The 20032-nt window shown below is 38.2% G+C and overlaps 1 pseudogene; it reads right to left on the minus strand.

Moving 5' to 3' along the window:
- LOC109268572 (40S ribosomal protein S6-like) overlaps nucleotides 1-19265 on the minus strand; it is a 43806-nt pseudogene extending 24541 nt beyond the window's left edge.
- Nucleotides 19266-20032: the final 767 nt, after the last annotated feature.

The raw sequence follows: 20032 nt of genomic DNA on the forward strand, positions 1-20032 counted from the left end.
TTTTTGGTCAAATCTCATTGGTTTTTTTTTACCCAACCATACATAGATTATTCAGCTAAATAATAAAAGGGTCAACAGGGAAATAAAGGAAAAAAATACATGGAAACAAATGGAAATGAAACACAGTGGTTCAAAAACTTTGGGATACAGCAAAAGCAGCCCTAACAGGGAAGCATATAGCAATACAGGTCTACCTAAAGAAGCAAAAATATCTCAAGAAAACAATATAGCATTACACATAAAGGAGCTAGAAAAAGAACAACAAATGGAATCTAAAGCCAGCAGAAGAATGAAATAACAAAGATTAGAGCAGAAATAAATGACCTAGAGAACAACAAAAAAAAACCCAAACAGCAACAACAACAACAACAACAACAACAACAACAACAACAAACCCACAACAGAACAGATCAATGAAACCAGGAGCTGGTTCTTTGTAAAAATAAACTTGATAAACCTCTAGCCAGACTTATCAAAAAGAAGAGAAAGGACCCAAATAAATAAAGTCACAAATGAGAGAAGAGAATAACCAACATCACAGACATACAAACAATTATAAGAAAATATTATGAAAAATTATATGCCAACCAATTGGACACCCTGGAAGAAATGGATAAATTCCTAGAAACATATAAACTACCAAAGCTGAAACAAGAAGAAGTAGAAAACTTGAACAGACTAATAACCAGCAAATAAATTAAATCAGTAATCAAAAATCTCCCAACAGACAAAAGTGCAGGGCCAGATGGATTCAATGGCAAATTTTACCAAACATTTAAAGAAGAGTTAATATGTATTCTTCTCAAACTATTCTAAAAAATAGAAAATGAAGGAAAACTTTCAAATTCATTCCATAAGGTCAACATTACCCTAATACCAAAACCAGATACAGACTCCACTAAAGAAGATAATTAAAGGACAATATCCTCAAGGCACATGGATGCAAAAAGACCCCAAATAGCCAGCCAAAGCAGCAATGAAAAGGAAAAAAAAGACAGAATCACCACAATTCTGGACTTTAGGTCATATTACAAAGCTGTAGTGATCAAAACTGTATGATATTGGCACAAAAATAAACACATAGATCAATAGAACAGAATATAAAGCCCAGAAATGGACCCACAACTAAATGGCCAATTAATTTTCAACAGAGCAGGAAAGAATATCCAATGGGAAAAAGACAGTCTCTTCAACAAATGGTGTTGGGAAAACTGGACAATGACATGGAAAATAATGAAACTGGACCACTTTCTTACACCATGCACAAAAATAAATTCAAACCAGAATGGAGACCTAAATTGAGACAGAACACCATTAAAATCTTAGAGAAGAACACAAGCAGTGACCTCTTTGACACTGGCCATAGCAACTTCTTTCTAGATATGTCTCCTGAGGCAAGGGAAACAAAAGCAAAAATAAACTATTGGGACTTCATCAAAACAAAAAGCTTCTGCTCAGTGAAGGAAACAGTCAACAAAGCTGAAAGGCAACCTATGGAATGGGAGGTGATATCTTCAAATGACATATCCAGTAAAGGGCTAGTGTCAAAAATGTATAAAGAACTTACAAAACTCAACACCCAAAAAATAAATAATCCAATTAAAAATGGGCAGAGACATGAATAGACATTTTTCCAAAGAAGACATATAGATAGCTAACAAACATGTGAAAACATCAACATCACTGATCATCAAAGAAATACAAATCAAAACTACAGTGAGATATTGCCTCACAGCTATCTAAATGACAAATCAACAACACAAGAAACAACAGGTATTGGTGAAGATATGGAGAATGGGGCACCCTCTTGCACTGCTGGTGAAATGCCAACTGGTGCAGCCATTCCTGAAAATAGTGTGGAGGTTCCTGAAAAAGTTAAAAATAAAACTACCCTATAATACAGCAATCACACTATTAGACATTTACCTAAGGAATACAAAAATATTAATTCAAAGGGATATATGTGCCCCCAATGTTTAGAGTAGCATTATCTACAATAGCCAGATATGGAAACAGCCCAAGTGCCCATTGACTGATGAATGGATAAAGAAGAGGTGGTGTGTATACACACACACACACACACACACACACACACACACACACACAACACTGGAATATTACTCAGCCATAAAAAAAGAATATGTGAAACTTGAGAGACAAAAAAAAAAAAAAAAAAGAAATGAGGAAAGCGGGAGAGAGAGAGAGAGAGGTAAACCAAGAAACAGACTCTTAACTATAGAGAACAAACTGATTGTTACTAGAGGGGAGGTGAGTTGGAGGATGGGTAAAATAGCCGATGGAGACAAAAGAGTGCACTTGTGATGAGTACCAGGTGTTGTATGGAAGTGTTGAATCACTACATTGTACACCTGAAACTAATAGTACACTTTATGTTAGCTAACTGGAATTTAAATTAAAACTTAAAAAATTAAACAAAATACCAAAAATAAATAGATAAAGATTACAATTTGGGGGAAAATACAGGTAGAGTGGATGAGTATTTCTTTCAACAAATTTGGTTGTATATGTAAGCAGATATGAGAATGAATCTGGAGAATAAGAAATGATTTAAAGATTTAAAATCTTAATAAGTAAGATTTGAAGTGGTTTACCTACAGAACTTGAAGGTAGCATTTGTTATAATATTTCTGTGCTTATCAAAATGACTAATAAGGATGAAGGGCCTGGTGATAAAGAAGAAGTATAATAGAAGCAATGAAATCTCTCTGTAGCTTTATAGTTTGGCCTTTTATAGAAGAAACATGTTATAAGCTGTAACCAGGAGAAAGAAAAAGTAGAGGTAAGTTAAGACTTTCGGAAGATTTAGTGAAGAATTGAGAGAGTTTTGGCTCATGAATTCTACTTCCTTTCCTTTTCTTTCATTACATTTAAACTATTATTACAAAATAGTTCTACAATACTCATAAGAAATTGCCTTTCTTGAATAATTTTTTTCAATTACAGATTTTCAAATTCCATGCTGGAAAATATTTTCCTTTAATGTCATCTATTATCTAGATTTTTCTATTGAGAATTTTAATTTAATTCTAATTTATGATCCTTCTTTATAAATTGTTATTCTTTTCTCCATATATAAACTTTTATAATTTTTTGTGTGTCTATAGGATTTGAAATGTAATGATAATGTGCTTTTTTCAAAAATATTTTCTTAGTCATTAGGTGAGGCCCACTGTGGGTTCTATGAACCTAGAATACCATGTTCTTCAGTTACAGGAAATATCTTTGATTTTTTTTTTTTTTGGTTAATTTCCTTCTTTCAATTTTGTTCTCTTCTCTTTTTATGGAACTGCATTCTCAATAATATATTTGACTTTCCCTATTATTCCTCACTTGTACTTCTCCTAGTTTTTACTTTTTATCTATTTTCAAAGATATTTCCTGAAGTACATTTCAGTACTTATAAAACATTTTTATTTTGTTTATAGTATCTCTATTTTCCCTCAGATCTTTTTTAAATTTCCCCTTTATTTCAGTATAGTTGACACACAATATTGTATTCGTTCCAGGTGATTCAACATGTTTATGCGTTATGCTATGCTTACAAGTGTCACCATACAATACTATTACAATATCCTTGACTATATTCCCTACTCTGTACCTTTTATTCCCATTCCCTCAGCTTATTTTTAATTTAATTTAATTTAATTTAATTTTATTTTATTTTATTTTATTTTATTTTTTAAAATAGTTTCCACACCTAGCACGGAGCCCACGGCACAACCCTGAGGTCAAAACCTGAACTGAGACCAAGAGTTTGATGATTAACTGACTGAGCCAACAGATACCCCTTCCTCAGTTCTTTTTTGTTTTTTTTTCAATATATGAAATTTATTGTCAAATTGGTTTCCATACAACACCCAGTGCTCCTCCCAAAAGGTGCCCTCCTCAATACCCATCACCCACCCTCCCCTCCCTCCCACTCCCCATCAACCCTCAGTTTATTCTCAGTTTTTAAGAGTCTCTTATGCTTTGGCTCTCTCCCACTCTAACCTCTTTTTTTTTTTTTTTCTTCCCCTCCCCCATGGGTTTCTGTTAAGTTTCTCAGGATCCACATAAGAGTGAAAACATATGGTGGTTTCACTCTTATGTGGATCCTGAGAAACATAACAGAAACCCATGGGGGAGGGGAAGAAAAAAAAAAAAAAAAAAAAAAGAGGTTAGAGTGGGAGAGAGCCAAAGCATTAGAGACTGTTAAAAACTGAGAACAAACTGAGGGTTGATGGGGGGTGGGAGGGAGGGCAGGGTGGGTGATGGGTATTGAGGAGGGCACCTTTTGGGAGGAGCACTGGGTGTTGTATGGAAACCAATTTGACAGTAAATTTCATATATTAAAAAATAAAAAAATAAAAAAAATAAAAAAAAAAAAAGAGTGAAAACATATGGTATCTGTCTTTCTCTGTATGGCTTATTTCACTGAGCATCACACTCTCCAGATCCATCCACGTTGCTACAAAAGGCCATATTTCATTCTTTCTCATTGCCACGTAGTACTCCATTGTGTATATAAACCACAATTTCTTTATCCATTCATCAGTTGATGGACATTTAGGCTCTTCCCATAATTTGGCTATTGTTGAGAGTGCTGCTATAAACATTGGGGTACAAGTGCCCCTATGCATCAGTACTCCTGTATCCCTTGGGTAAATTCCTAGCAGTGCTATTGCTGTGTCATAGGGTAGGTCTATTTTTAATTTTTTGAGGAACCTCCACACTGTTTTCCAGAGCGGCTGCACCAGTTTGCATTCTCACCAACAGTGCAAGAGGGTTCCCATTTCTCCACATCCTCTCCAGCATCTAGAGTCTCCTGATTTGTTCCTTTTGGCCACTCTGACTGGCGTGAGGTGATATCTGAGTGTGGTTTTGATTTGCATTTCCCTGATGAGGAGCGACGTTGAGCATCTTTTCATGTGCCTGTTGGCCATCCGGATGTCTTCTTTAGAGAAGTGTCTATTCATGTTTTCTGCCCATTTCTTCACTGGGTTATTTGTTTTTTGGGTGTGGAGTTTGGTGAGCTCTTTATAGATTTTGGATACTAGCCCTTTGTCCGATATGTCATTTGCAAATATCTTTTCCCATTCCGTTGGTTGCCTTTTAGTTTTGTTGGTTGTTTCCTTTGCTGTACAGTAGCTTTTTATCTTCATAAGGTCCCAGTAATTCATTTTTGCTTTTAATTCACTTGCCTTTGGGGATTTGTCAAGTAAGAAATTGCTGTGGCTGAGGTCAGAGAGGTCTTTTCCTGCTTTCTCCTCTAGGCTTTTGATGGTTTCCTGTCTCACATTCAGGTCCTTTATCCATTTTGAGTTTATTTTTGTGAATGGTGTGAGAAAGTGGTCTAGTTGCATCCTTCTGAATGTTGCTGTCCAGTTCTCCCAGCACCATTTGTTAAAGAGACTGCCTTTTTTCCATTGAATATTCTTTCCTGCTTTGTCAAAGATGAGTTGGCCATACGTTTGTGGGTCTAGTTCTGGGGTTTCTATTCTATTCCATTGGTCTATGTGTCTGTTTTTGTGCCAATACCATGCTGTCTTGATGATGACAGCTTTGTAGGAGAGGCTAAAGTCTGGGATTGTGATGCCTCCTGCTTTGGTCTTCTTCTTCAAAATTACTTTGGCTATTCGGGGCCTTTTGTGGTTCCAGATGAATTTTAGGATTGCTTGTTCTAGCTTCGAGAAGAATGCTGGTGCAATTTTGATTGGGATTGCATTGAATGTGTAGATAGCTTTGGGTAGTATTGACATTTTGACAATATGTATTTTTCCAACCCATGAACACGGAATGTTTTTCCATTTCTTTATATCTTCTTCAATTTCCTTCATAAGCTTTCTATAGTTTTCAGCATACAGATCTTTTACATCTTTGGTTAGGTTTATTCTGAGGTATTTTATGCTTCTTGGTGCAATTGTGAATGGGATCCGTTTCTTTATTTGTCTTTCTGTTGCTTCATTATTAGTGTATAAGAATGCAACTGATTTCTGTACATTGATTTTGTATCCTGCCAAAATATATCTTTGCTAGTATCTTTGCTAAATTTATGTATCAGTTCTAGCAGACTTTTGGTGGAGTCTATCGGATTTTCCATGTATAATATCATGTCATCTGCAAAAAGTGAAAGCTTAACTTCATCTTTGCCAATTTTGATGCCTTTGATTTCCTTTTGTTGTCTGATTGCTGATGCTAGAACTTCCAACACTATGTTAAACAACAGCGGTGAGAGTGGACATCCCTGTCGTGTTCCTGATCTCAGGGAAAAAGCTCTCAGTTTTTCCCCATTGAGGATGATGTTAGCTGTGGGCTTTTCATAAATGGCTTTTATGATCTTTAAGTATGTTCCTTCTATCCTGACTTTCTCGAGGGTTTTTATTAAGAAAGTTTGCTGAATTTTGTCAAATGCCTTTTCTGCATCGATTGACAGGACTCAGTTCTTTTAAAAAAGCATCCTGTCTTTTGTCATGGGTGAAATTTATCTTTTACTTCTGTCAAGATATTATTTATATATTTTAAATTTTTATTATTTGTGCATTTGCTTATTTTCTCCATGTATTTTTCCTGTATTCATTTTGTTTTTACTGGTAATGTTTTAATCCTACATTCGTGTTGCTCAAAGTCTGGTGATATGCAGTTCTCAGTGCAAAATTGAAAAGGTGGCAACGAAGAGCTGCATGGGAGTTTTGGGTTTGTGGGCTGGTTAGTTGGCAGTTTTTCTTTTAATTTTTTTTTTTTACATTTATTTACTTTTGACAGACAGAGCACAAGTCGGGGAGGGGCAGAGAGAGAAGTAGACACAGAATCTGAAGCAGGTTCCAGGCTCTGAGCTGTCAGCACAGAGCCCCATAGTGGGGCTTGAACCCACAAACTGCGAGATCATGACCTGAGCCAAAGTGGGACGCTCAACTGACTGAGCCACCCAGGCACCCCTGTTGGCAGTTTTTCTGTACGATGGAGATCACATACATTAATGGACTTTCAAAGAGTGCATCTAAAATTCTTTTCTCTAAGGCCATTCTCTTTTAAGAGATCTTCCAATTTTTCTACCTAAGAATTAAACATAGTAACAAATGTTCTGGAAACAGAGCACAGGAATGGAGCTGGCAATTTCACCATTCAATTTTTGAATTTTCATATGATTCTCCTCTTTTTAGCATGGTACACTAATTTTTTACAATCTTGCTAATTTAAACCCCTTGTTTCCTGCTCGGGTGAGAAATGGACAGTCAACTATCTTTGTATAGTATTTTGTGGCAAATGTGTCCGAATGATTCTTTAGTGAATTCATTGAAATTCAACTAATTTTTCTGCTTTCTACTCACTCTAGTTTCCCAACTTCTGCCTCCAATTTATGAGTTTTTCTTGGGCTGAAAATGTGCTTTCTTCTTGTCATCTTCCTCTAAATGTTTTCTGTAGCACAGAATTGTCTCTAGTAAATCGCTTATTGCTCATTTGTCCACCATTCATCTTCCAAATTTGTAGTCATCTCTGATGTATGTAACTTTTAAACTTTATTTGTAATTATCTTGCAATGGTTTCAAATGGAGGCAGATATAAATAAATGCATTTCATTTGCTTTCTTGAAAAGAAAATCTATTAAAGTGCGAGACAAAGTCAGTTGAGAGAGAGACAAAAGAAGAGGTTTTAGAAGAAAGGACCATGCAGGAAATAACTATCTTGGTTTTTGCAATATCAAGCCTATTTATGCAATGTGATAAGTACTTACAGATTGTGATAATGAATTTATTGTGAAACCAGTTTGCTTGGTTGTGTGATTTTTTTTCTCCCCAGCAATGTTTAGCGGTTCAGATGTGGACAAGAGAAGGCAGGTTGTTGAGTTCTTCCAGGATTAGACTATGGTCTGATATCTATGGCAAAGGTAGAGATATGCAAGAGAGTGTAGGTTGTTTCCTACAGACTGGTTTTAATGATACACCATGGAGTCTAACAAAAGGGAAGTATAGTCAAAATGGTAATTGATGCATAGTGGGATCAATGGTTTGAACATTACAAAGTAGAGAAACATCAGCTCTAACACAATGGTATGAGTAAAGTAATTTGGATAGGTTGGATATTATAGTCCAAAAGTGACATATTTCAATTCAGGATTTTAATCATAGCACAGTTTCTCATGTTGAGAAGTTCTAGGATGTGGTCACAGTGCAGAGGCTGGGGTAGACTAGAAGGAAAGGTCATTATCATTAAAGATGCACAGAAATGAAAGGCCCAAGAATCAGATGACTAAGCAACAGCATCTATTTGACCATCTGATCTTATTTTTTTCATGAATTATTTGATATTTGAAAGTAAATTGTTGAATATTTGAAAGTGTTCTTTTACAAAATACTTTATCTTTTTTATGTTTTTAAAATCTTTTTTGGGGGGGTTCCGGAAGATGGCGGCATAGGAGGACGCGGGGCTCACAGCGCGTCCTGCCGATCACTTAGATTCCACCTACACCTGCCTAAAGAACCCAGAAAACCGCCAGAGGATTAGCAGAAGGGAGTCTCCGGAGTCAAGCGCAGACTAGAGGCCCACGGAAGAGGGTAGGAAGGGCGGCAAGGCGGTGCGCGCTCCACGGACTGGCGGGAGGGAGCCGGGGCGGAGGGGCGGCTCGCCGGCCAAGCAGAGCCCCCGAGTCTGGCTGGCAAAAGCGGAGGGGCCGGACGGACTGTGTTCCGACAGCAAGCGTGACTTAGCGTCTGGGAGGTCATAAGTTAACAGCTCTGCTCGGAAAGCAGGAAGGCTGGAGGACAAAGGGAGGGAGAGCTGCTGAGCCCCCGGACGGCAGAGCTCAGCTTGGCGGGGAACAAAGGCACCAGCGCCATCTCCCCCGCCCATCCCCCAGCCAAAATCCCAAAGGGAACCAGTTCCTGCCAGGGAACTTGCTCGCTCCGCGCAAACACCCAACTCTGTGCTTCTGCGGAGCCAAACCTCCGGCAGCGGATCTGACTCCCTCCCGCTGCCACAGGGCTCCTCCTGAAGTGGATCACCTAAGGAGAAGCGAGCTAAGCCTGCCCCTCCAGCCCCCGTGCACCTTGCCTACCCACCCCAGCTAATACGCCAGATCCCCAGCAACACAAGCCTGGCAGTGTGCAAGTAGCCCAGACGGGACACGCCACCCCACAGTGAATCCCGCCCCTAGGAGAGGGGAAGAGAAGGCACACACCAGTCTGACTGTGGCCCCAGCAGTGGGCTGGGGGCAGACATCGGGTCGGACTGCGGCCCCGCCCACTAACTCCAGTTATACACCACAGCACAGGGGAAGTGCACTGCAGGTCCTCACCACGCCAGGGACTCTCCAAAATGACCAAACGGAAGAATTCCCCTCAGAAGAATCTCCAGGAAATAACAACAGCTAATGAACTGATCAAAAAGGATTTAAATAATATAACAGAAAGTGAATTTAGAATAATAGTCATAAAATTAATCGCTGGGCTTGAAAACAGTATACAGGACAGCAGAGAATCTCTTGCCACAAAGATCGAGGGACTAAGGAACAGTCACGAGGAGTTGAAAAACGCTTTAAACGAATTGCAAAACAAAATGGAATCCACGATGGCTCGGCTTGAAGAGGCAGAGGAGAGAATAGGTGAACTAGAAGATAAAGTTATGGAGAAAGAGGAAGCTGAAAGAAAGAGAGATAAAAAAATCCAGGAGTATGAGGGGAAAATTAGAGAACTAAGTGATACACTAAAAAAAAATAATATACGCATAATTGGTATCCCAGAGGAGGAAGAGAGAGGGAAGGGTGCTGAAGGGGTACTTGAACAAATTATAGCTGAGAACTTCCCTGAACTGGGGAAGGAAAAAGGCATTGAAATCCAAGAGGCACAGAGAACTCCCTTCAGACGTAACTTGAATCGATCTTCTGCACGACATATCATAGTGAAACTGGCAAAATACAAGGATAAAGAGAAAATTCTGAAAGCAGCAAGGGATAAACGTGCCCTCACATATAAAGGGAGACCTATTAGACTCGTGACTGATCTCTCCTTTGAAACTTGGCAGGCCAGAAAGGCTTGGCACGATATCGACAGTGTGCTAAACAGAAAAAATATGCAGCCGAGAATCCTTTATCCAGCAAGTCTGTCATTTAGAATGGAAGGAGAGATAAAGGTCTTCCCAAACAAACAAAAACTGAAGGAATTTGTCACCACGAAACCAGCCCTACAAGAGATCCTAAGGGGGATCCTGTGAGACAAAGTACCAGAGACATCACTACAAGCATAAAACATACAGACATCACAATGACTCTAAACCCATATCTTTCTATAATAACACTGAATGTAAATGGATTAAATGCGCCAACTAAAAGACATAGGGTAACAGAATGGATAAAAAAACAAGACCCATCTATTTGCTGTCTACAAGAGACTCATTTTAGATCTGAGGACACCTTTAGATTGAGAGTGAGGGGATGGAGAACTATTTATCATGCTCCTGGAAGCCAAAAGAAAGCTGGAGTAGCCATACTTATATCAGACAAACTAGACTTTAAATTAAAGGCTGTAACAAGAGATGAAGAAGGGCATTATATAATAATCACAGGGTCTATCCACCAGGAAGAGCTAACTATTATAAATGTCTATGCGCCAAATACCCGAGCCCCCAGATATATAAAACAATTACTCATAAACATAAGCAACCTTATTGATAAGAATGTGGTCATTGCAGGGGACTTTAACACCCCACTTACAGAAATGGATAGATCATCTAGACACACAGTCAATAAAGAAACAAGGGCCCTGAATGATACATTGGATCAGATGGACTTGACAGATATATTTAGAACTCTGCATCCCAAAGCAACAGAATATACTTTCTTCTCGAGTGCACATGGAACATTCTCCAAGATAGATCATATACTGGGTCACAAAACAGCCCTTCATAAGTTTACAAGAATTGAAATTATACCATGCATACTTTCAGACCACAATGCTATGAAGCTAGAAATCAACCACAGGAAAAAGTCTGGAAAACCTCCAAAAGCATGGAGGTTAAAGAACACCCTACTAACGAATGAGTGGGTCAACCAGGCAATTAGAGAAGAAATTAAAACATATATGGAAACAAACGAAAATGAAAATACAACAATCCAAACGCTCTGGGATGCAGCGAAGGCAGTCCTGAGAGGAAAATACATTGCAATCCAGGCCTATCTCAAGAAACAAGAAAAATCCCAAATACAAAATCTAACAGCACACCTAAAGGAAATAGAAGCAGAACAGCAAAGGCAGCCTAAACCCAGCAGAAGAAGAGAAATAATAAAGATCAGAGCAGAAATAAACAATATAGAATCTAAAAAAACTGTAGAGCAGATCAACGAAACCAAGAGTTGGTTTTTTGAAAAAATAAACAAAATTGACAAACCTCTAGCCAGGCTTCTCAAAAAGAAAAGGGAGATGACCCAAATAGATAAAATCATGAATGAAAATGGAATGATTACAACCAATCCCTCAGAGATACAAACAATTATCAGGGAATACTATGAAAAATTATATGCCAGCAAATTGGACAACCTGGAAGAAATGGACAAATTTCTAAACACCCACACTCTTCCAAAACTCAATCAGGAGGAAATAGAAAGCTTGAACAGACCCATAACCAGCGAAGAAATTGAATCGGTTATCAAAAATCTCCCAACAAAGAAGAGTCCAGGACCAGATGGCTTCCCAGGGGAGTTCTACCAGACATTTAAAGCAGAGATAATACCTATCCTTCTCAAGCTATTCCAAGAAATAGAAAGGGAAGGAAAACTTCCAGACTCATTCTATGAAGCCAGTATTACTTTGATTCCTAAACCAGACAGAGACCCAGTAAAAAAAGAGAACTACAGGCCAATATCCCTGATGAATATGGATGCAAAAATTCTTAATAAGATACTAGCAAATCGAATTCAACAGCATATAAAAAGAATTATTCACCATGATCAAGTGGGATTCATTCCTGGGATGCAGGGCTGGTTCAACATTCGCAAATCGATCAACGTGATACATCACATTAACAAAAAAAAAGAGAAGAACCATATGATCCTGTCAATCGATGCAGAAAAGGCCTTTGACAAAATCCAGCACCCTTTCTTAATAAAAACCCTCGAGAAAGTCGGGATAGAAGGAACATACTTAAAGATCATAAAGGCCATTTATGAAAAGCCCACAGCTAACATCATCCTCAACGGGGAAAAACTGAGAGCTTTTTCCCTGAGATCAGGAACACGACAGGGATGCCCACTGTCACCGCTGCTGTTTAATATAGTGCTGGAAGTTCTAGCATCAGCAATCAGACAACAAAAGGAAATCAAAGGCATCAAAATTGGCAAAGATGAAGTCAAGCTTTCGCTTTTTGCAGATGACATGATATTATACATGGAAAATCCGATAGACTCCACCAAAAGTCTGCTAGAACTGATACATGAATTCAACAAAGTTGCAGGATACAAAATCAATGTGCAGAAATCAGTTGCATTCTTATACACTAACAATGAAGCAACAGAAAGACAAATGAAGAAACTGATCCCATTCACAATTGCACCAAGAAGCATAAAATACCTAGGAATAAATCTAACCAAAGATGTAAAAGATCTGTATGCTGAAAACTATAGAAAGCTTATGCAGGTAATTGAAGAAGATATAAAGAAATGGAAAGACATTCCCTGCTCCTGGATTGGAAGAATAAATATTGTCAAAATGTCAATACTACCCAAAGCTATCTACACATTCAATGCAATCCCAATCAAAATTGCACCAGCATTCTTCTCGAAACTAGAACAAGCAATCCTAAAATTCATATGGAACCACAAAAGGCCCCGAATAGCCAAAGTAATTTTGAAGAAGAAGACCAAAGCAGGAGGCATCACAATCCCAGACTTTAGCCTCTACTACAAAGCTGTCATCATCAAGACAGCATGGTATTGGCATAAAAACAGACACATAGACCAATGGAATAGAATAGAAACCCCAGAACTAGACCCACAAACGTATGGCCAACTCATCTTTGACAAAGCAGGAAAGAACATCCAATGGAAAAAAGACAGTCTCTTTAACAAATGGTGCTGGGAGAACTGGACAGCAACATGCAGAAGGTTGAAACTAGACCACTTTCTCACACCATTCACAAAAATAAACTCAAAATGGATAAAGGACCTGAATGTGAGACAGGAAACCATCAAAACCTTAGAGGAGAAAGCAGGAAAAGACCTCTCTGACCTCAGCCGTAGCAATCTCTTAATCGGCACATCCCCAAAGGCAAGGGAATTAAAAGCAAAAGTGAATTACTGGGACCTTATGAAGATAAAAAGCTTCTGCACAGCAAAGGAAACAACCAACAAAACTAAAAGGCAACCAACGGAATGGGAAAAGATATTTGCAAATGACACATCGGACAAAGGGCTAGTATCCAAAATCTATAAAGAGCTCATCAAACTCCACACCCGAAAAACAAATAACCAAGTGAAAAAATGGGCAGAAAACATGAATAGATACTTCTCTAAAGAAGACATCCGGATGGCCAACAGGCACATGAAAAGATGTTCAACGTCGCTCCTTATCAGGGAAATACAAATCAAAACCACACTCAGATACCACCTCACGCCAGTCAGAGTGGCCAAAATGAAGAAATCAGGAGACTATAGATGCTGGAGAGGATGTGGAGAAACAGGAACCCTCTTGCACTGTTGGTGGGAATGCAAATTGGTGCAGCCACTCTGGAAAGCAGTGTGGAGGTTCTTCAGAAAATTAAAAATAGACCTACCCTATGACCCAGCAATAGCACTGCTAGGAATTTATCCAAGGGATACAGGAGTACTGATGCATAGGGGCACCTGTACCCCAATGTTTATAGCGGCACTCTCAACAATAGCCAAATTATGGAAAGAGCCTAAATGTCCATCAACTGATGAATGGATAAAGAAATTGTGGTTTATATACACAATGGAATACTACGTGGCAATGAGAAAAAATGAAATATGGCCTTTTGTAGCAACATGGATGGAACTGGAGAGTGTGATGCTAAGTGAAATAAGCCATACAGAGAAAGACAGATACCATATGGTTTCACTCTTATGTGGATCCTGAGAAACATAACAGAAACCCATGGGGGAGGGGAAGGAAAAAAAAAAAAAAAAAAAAAAGAGGTTAGAGTGGGAGAGAGCCAAAGCATTAGAGACTGTTAAAAACTGAGAACAAACTGAGGGTTGATGGGGGGTGGGAGGGAGGGCAGGGTGGGTGATGGGTATTGAGGAGGGCACCTTTTGGGATGAGCACTGGGTGTTGTATGGAAACCAATTTGACAGTAAATTTCATATATTAAAAAATAAAAAAAAATCTTTTTTGTTTTATTATTAAATATCTCTTCTAGGCAGAGAACTTTGAAATTTAAATTTTATGAGATATTTATAATATGGTATTAACATTATGAATCTAACTTTGGGAATTAAAAAGAACAGAGAACATGGTCAAAGTTGCATAACGAGTGTCAGCTACCTTCTAGTAAGCTGCCTCTCACACACACAAAAAACTATAATTCCTTGTAGAATAACAGCAAAAATAGGCAGCTTTTTTAAAACTATTCTTCAGTATGTATATTATTGAACTGAAATTCTGGACATATTCTAGTTTGAATAAATATTTCTAAATTTGGAGGAGTTGGGCAATAGAGAAACTATTTCTAGCCAATCATTGTGAACCTATAAAATATAGGAAAGGTTTGCTCCTTTTATATTTAAAGGTACTTCTTGGCTCATGTGTTTGAGGAGATTTTTGAGAAGCTTTTATTTGAAATTAATTTTTTTTTTTTGCAAGCAAAGCCTACACTCCTGTGAATACATTCTAAACATTAGTCTCATTAACGTCTCAATCAGTACCCTGGTTGCTTAGACTCGCACCAACTAATAAGGGTCAAGGTCATAGCTTCAACTTGAAGAAAACCAATAGCTCTTTAGGCATGTGCATGAATGTGTTTTATGCTATTTCTCTGTCTCCTCTTCTTACACACCTTTCCAACTTTGAAGCCTGAGAGGTTGGGATGAACCTCTAATGATACCCTTAAGGGCAGGCTCTTTTCAAGGCAAAGACCAGAAACTTTCATTTCAGGTCAATCCCCATGTGGCTGACTTTAAAGTTCATCTGAATTAACATTCAGTGATATTTTTGTCAGTTGTGACTGCAAGCAACATCATTACAGTGATATAGTAATGCAAATAACTCTGCATAGCTCCATTAAATGCCACATTGTTCTATAATGGAACTGACATTTCATTATTTCTCAAACATCAAATGCATCATGGCACTCATTGCCAGTTATACTTTAGGCACATTAATGTTTGTGGCAGGTGTGATAAATCCAGGAAGAATAAAGAGAATATGACTGATAGGAGCATAATAGTTACCAGATATGCTTATGAAACTCAATAAAAATGAGTCATGAATAGAGTGTATAATTATCAATGACCTTATCCACCCTACTGATAAAGCCAGTGAACCCATCATACTGGCATCCAGAAACACATATGTCCTGATTCCCTTAATCACCTCAGAGACATTGCAAGTGAGTTATCTTTTGTGGGATGCTTTGCGCTCCCTTGGGTACTTTAAAATGTTCCTTGCACAGCACAATGCAAATGTTTCCATTGACAAAAGCTGTTGGATTTTAAAATAGAATTGTCAAAATATTTGAAACCAAATGAAAAAATTTTAAGTGCCAGTATAAACTCCTAGGGATGAGGTGCAAAACCAAGGTAACAAATGAAAGATTTAGAAATGTCAGCCAGCAGGGTGAGGGCAAATAGTTTTGATATTGTACTCAGTACAGGAAGTTGGACCTAATCATTCCTAATTCTAGTAATCAGTGAACTGCCTATTATATACGTACAGGCAAAGTTTAAGAAGTAACTTTTCAAGACCCACAAGCCTAGAAAATAGACAGAAAACATTGATATTTATTGAGGGAAGAAGCAGTGATCATAAATTGATTTCACATCTAGAAATTATAGGGCCAATAAAACTGACCCTTCAATTCAGTCCAATTGTAGTGGATGCCAGGATTCTGCCACAGGCAACCATCTGCTCTATTGGCTAATTGCAAACTTGTGGTCTAATTTCAGGAAAAGGTGAAGAGGTTTTAGATATGGTTTTTCTATTTCACTATAAGAGAGGATTACTTAGAAAGGAGGAAATAGTTCCTGTGAAAGGCTGGGTGAGTCTCATGAAGTAGAGAGATCTCAAACTGCCGAGTACTTTGTAACTGGAAGAATGTGATACAGAGAAAGTGTAAGGAAATGCCTCCTCATTGGAGCTCCATAGCAGGTATGAAGATAGCTCTGCCAGGATGGAAGAAAAAGACCTAGCTATGCTTCACTGAATTGTAGCAAATTCATGGGAATTCTCAGGTTCAAGAACTTTTGATAAAAAATTCAGAAATGAGAATATTAACTTGATATTAAACTAAGATATAGTTATTAAATTTACTCAAAATTAATTGTTAGAATTACCAAACAATCCAGCAATCCCACTTCTGGCTATTTACCAGAAAGAACTGAAAACAGGATCTTGAGTAAGTATTTGCACCCTGATATTTATGGTGGCATCATTCACAACAGCCAAGAGATAGAAGCCACCTAAATACCTGTTGATGGATAAATGGATTAAAAAATATGGTATCTTTTCATGTGCCTGTTGGCCATCTGGATGTCTTCTCTAGAGAAGTGTCTATTCATGTCTTCTGCCCATTTCTTCACTGGATTATTTGTTTTTCGGGTGTGGAGTTTGGTGAGTTCTTTATAGATTTTGGATACTAGCCCTTTGTCTGATATGTCATTTGCAAATATCTTTTCCCATTCCATTGGTTGCCTTTTAGTTTTGTTGGTTGTTTCCTTTGCAGTGCAGAAGCTTTTAATCTTCATGAGGTCCCAATAGTTCATTTTTGCTTTTAATTCCCTTGCCTTTGGAAATGTATCAAGTAAGAAATTTCTGCAGCTGAGGCCCAAGAGGTTTTTTTCCTGCTTTCTCCTCTAGGGTTTTGATGGTTTCCTGTCTCACATTCAGGTCCTTTATCCATTTTGAGTTTGTTTTTGTGAATGGTGTAAGAAAGTGGTCTAGTTTCATTCTTCTGCATGTTGCTGTCCAGTTCTCCCAGCATCATTTGTTAAAGAGACTGTCTTTTTTCCAACGTCTCTCCTCATCAGGGAAATACAAATCAAAACCACACTCAGATACCACCTTATGCCAGTCAGAGCTACAATGAACAAATCAGGAGACTATAGATGCTGGCAAGGATGTGGAGAAATGGGAATCTTGCACTGTTGGTGGGAATGCAAACTGGTTCAGCCACTCTGGAAAACAGTATGGAGGTTCCTCAAAAAATTAAAAATAGATCTACCCTATGACCCAGCAATAGCACTGCTAGGAATTCACCCAAGGGATACAGGAGTGCTGATGCATAGGGGCATTTGTACCCCAGTGTTTATAGGAGCACTTTCAACAATAGCCAAATTATGGAAAGAGCCTAAATGTCCATCAACTGATGAATGGATAAAGAAACTGTGGTTTATATACACAATGGAACACTACTTGGCAATGAGAAAGAATGAAATATGGCCTTTTGTAGCAACATGGATGGAACTGGAGAGTGTTATGCTAAGTGAAATAAGTCATACAGAGAAAGACAGGTACCATACATTTTCACTCTTATGTGGATCCTGAGAAACTTAACAGAAGACCATGGGGGAGGGGAAGGAAAAAAAAAGAGAGGGAGGGAGCCAAAGCATAAGAGACTCTTAAAAACTGAGAACAATCTGAGGCTTGACGGTGGATGGGTGGGAGAGAGGGGAGGGTGGGTGATGGGTACTGAGGAGGGCACCTGTGGGGATGAGCACTGGGTATTGTATGGAAACCAATTTGACCATAAATTTCATATTAAAAATAATAATAAAATAAAAAAATAAAAAATATGTATATGCATACAATGAAATATTATTCAGCCTTAAAGAAGAAAGGAATCCTGTCATATTCTTTAATATGGATGAACCTCAAGGACATTGTCACTGAAATAAACCAGACACCAAAGAACAAATATTGTATGATTCCACTTATATGAAGTACCTAGAGTAGTCAAATTTATAAAGACAGAAGGAATGATGGTGATTGCCAGGGGATGGGGATTGAGAGAAACAAGGAGTTGCTGTTTAACAAGTATAGAGTTTCAGTAACACAAGCTGAAAACTTCTAGAGATGTGCTGTATGACAAAGTGCATATAGTTAACACTGTACTATACACTTAAAAATTTGTTAAGAGGGTAGACTTCCTTTATGTGTTTTTTACCACAATAAAAAGGTTGATCTTTAAGGATTAAAGCTTTAGATATTTATTAATTTATTCTTCCATTCATGTGCTACATTTAATAGATAATGCAGCTAGCTAGAAATAAGACTGTTCTCTAATTTTGTAGAAGAGAGTTCACATTTCACATATATTTGATAATACCCTGGCATAAAACATACCACCTTCACCATTATGTAAGGTAGGTGGGGGTATGCATAATGTAACATCATTTTAATTTAAATTGTCAATGAGTACAGAGACAGTGATCAATCTGGTTGCAGCCGAAAAAATGAGAGTGAAAGCTAGGTAACTAAATGGACCAGCAGGTGGGACTACTGAGAGAGGGGCCTTGGTCAAATCACAAGTCCCTGAGGCCTTACTAAAGATAGCTTGAATTAGACTGTTCATTGTTAAGATGCAGGCAAAGAACAGAAGAAAGTACGTCTAGTAAGCAGAGACTGTTACTATCAGGAGGATAGCAGAGTAGGATAATACAAAAAACTGAAAGGATCTGTGATTTTTACCCTATTTGGATGTGAGCATGTTAGTCTTCCAGTGTCATAGATGCTGTGACAGAAACTTTAAGACACCTACGTCAAGACAAAGGACTTTATTATTCAGTGCAGCAAGAAGCCTGAGATTCCTGTTTGCATATGTTCCCTTTGTTACCAGGTCCCATGTGGGTGATGCAGAGCAGCCCAGAGAGATATTGTAGACATAGTGGGTTTATGTCACAACTTGGGAATCCCAAGATTGGGAATCTAAATCTAAATCTTTTCTAATGGATCACAAGTAAACCTGCAAGATATAAATAAATGTGTACTTGGGAGAGGATGAAGGGTTTCTAAAATACTTCTTGGCCTTGCCCTCAGGAGCTCAGCAGCTGAGGCTGCAGGTATCAGGTCTTCACCACTGACAGTAGTGTGGCCTGATATGGCCATAGTACTCTGGGACTTCTGTCAACTAGGGTCATATGATGTGCACATTGTCAAGAGCCAACAAGGAAGTGTTTACGTGTCTCCAGTTTGTCTAACCACTTTGATATTCTTAATGTGCACTTAGTAGCTACTTATAAATCTTCCCATCCTTCCAAGCATAGTGCTGACCACTCTGTTCCTAAACAATGTGTGTTGATTCATCTTTTGGTATAGACTATGAGAATCTTCAGGTCTCTCTGTTCTGGGCCATTCTAGGACAATCTAGGGAGTTCTGGGATTACATAAACCCTTAAAGTTTCTTTGCCTGAAACTCAAACTTTTTAGAGTATTGATTTTGCCACAAAGTATGAACAAAAGCAGGCAAATTTTATGACCAGAGTACCTGAGTTATCCTCATATGCTTTGAACTGTATTGTACATTTGCCAAAAAATAATCAGAGAAATTCTCGAGGAATTCAACTGAGCAAATAATACAACTGTTTGGTTTGGGCCTCTGAGGCAAACTGTATCTGGTGGGCAACACATTTTTTCCTTTCATATGACCCTTTGGTAAGAGAGCAGTTATGTAGTGGATGGAACTAGAAGGTATTATGCTGAGTGAAATAAGTCAGTAAGAGAAGGACAGATATCATATGTTTTCACTCATATGTGGATCTTCACAAACTTAACAGAAGACCATGGGGGAAGAGAAGGGTAAAAGAATAGTTACAGACAGAAAGGGAGGGAGGCAAACCATAAGAGACTCTTAAATACAGAGAACAAACTGGGGG

The sequence above is a fragment of the Panthera pardus genome, unplaced genomic scaffold (genome assembly GCF_024362965.1).
Source record: "Panthera pardus isolate Hobbes unplaced genomic scaffold, ASM2436296v1 HiC_scaffold_6, whole genome shotgun sequence".
Classification (NCBI taxonomy): domain Eukaryota; kingdom Metazoa; phylum Chordata; class Mammalia; order Carnivora; family Felidae; genus Panthera; species Panthera pardus.